This window comes from Corylus avellana, chromosome ca2, assembly GCF_901000735.1.
Source record: "Corylus avellana chromosome ca2, CavTom2PMs-1.0".
In the NCBI taxonomy this organism is placed as follows: domain Eukaryota; kingdom Viridiplantae; phylum Streptophyta; class Magnoliopsida; order Fagales; family Betulaceae; genus Corylus; species Corylus avellana.
The window spans coordinates 26125457-26127115 of record NC_081542.1 but is presented as its reverse complement, the minus strand read 5'-3'; positions in this window follow the sequence as shown (position 1 = coordinate 26127115).

Genomic DNA, 1659 nt, shown 5'->3' with positions numbered 1-1659 from the left:
GGAGAAGCTCACCTTTGTTGGTTTCCTCTTAACCTTTTTCCTTATTAAATAAAATATATATATAAAAAAATAAAAATTAAAAAAAATTAAAAAAAAACAGACTTTCTTATAGATAAAGAGGAGAGTGTTATATTTTGTGGAAAGCATACGATAAGAGCAGCGGCATAACCACTCCAAATATATTTTTTGTAAAGTTTTGCTCCCTCAAACTAAAAGTACTTCTAGTTTCGCCCTTAGATGAGATAACAAATCCTAAAAAATAACAATTTAGACTTGGATCCGAATTTCCAGGAACTTAGGAGAATTCCAGATTCTGGAATTTCAAATCTTAGCCCTTCAATTTCATCCAAAAGTTAGTGTTTCGCCACGTGTCATAATAATAAAAAAAATAAAAAAATAATATTTAAATTTTAAAAAAATAATAATAAAAAAGTAAATTAATTTAGGGTGGCCAGCCACCCCATTTTTGCCCAGCCACCCTATTTTTGCCATGGGGGTGGCTTTGGGTTTGGCCCTTGGGGGTGGCCGATCCGCCCCCAAGGGCCATGGGGGTGGCCGCTTCTGAGGGTAGCCAGTCACCCCAATATATTTTTATATATTTATTTTTTTATATTTTCTTTTTAAAATTACCTTTGAATTAAAATGAAGGGTCAGACTCTAAAGTTTCAAAATCTAGAATTCCCTAAGAATTCTAGGGGACACAAATCCTTTATAGAGATTTAATAAAGTCCACAAAAGAAATGAAATGGACACCATCTATTGCAAACATTCAATCCCTTCAAAAGTGTTATTATTCCCCTTTCAGATTATCTACATAACACACAAACAAAATGAAAACAATCATTAAAGGATTCCTTTGAGTCGTTGTTGTCGGCCAAAACCAAGTGCTAGCTGCTATAACATGCATGTGCTAAAAAGGGATAAAAGGTAGATAAGAATTAGGACACAAAAGAAGCAAAAAAACACACACCAAAAAGAGTAGTGCGCAAATGAATTAGTTTTTGGGTGTTTGAAAACTCGTTTTCACACAAATGAAGAGAACATGAAGAGGCTGCTCTGCTGTCTACCTACTAAGCCTACACACTTGACTCAAATATGAGAAAGCTAGCCAGAGATGATGATTGACTTCACTTCTTGGGGTACCTGTAGATAACCACTTGGACAAAGCGTCAACTACATCAACAGTCTTAGGGGCAGATCTAGGATTTATGGAGTGGGAAACGATTTTTTTTTTTAAAAAAAATTATTTATTTATTTTTATATACATTAAGAAGACAGACTTAAATAAATACAAAAGCGCATCAATACATATAATCTATGTGTGTGTATGTGCGTGTTTATATAAAATAAAAGGGTTAAAGACCAAATACTCTTCTGGGTTTTGTAACTTTATTTTTACCCCATGGGGTTTCATTTTTATCACAGGATCCCCTGGAATTTTGATAAAGGATCAAGTTAGTCCATCCATTAGTTGACCGTTATGACTGACACGTGGATCAATCAGATGTTGACACATGACACCTATTTAATTTTTTTTTAATTAAAAAAATGTATTTAAAAAAAAAAAAAAAAAACAATTGGCCACCCCCAAATGGTCAAGGCCACCCCCAATTGTTTTTCTTTTCTTTTCTTTTTTTTTTTTTTTTAAAAAAAAAATAC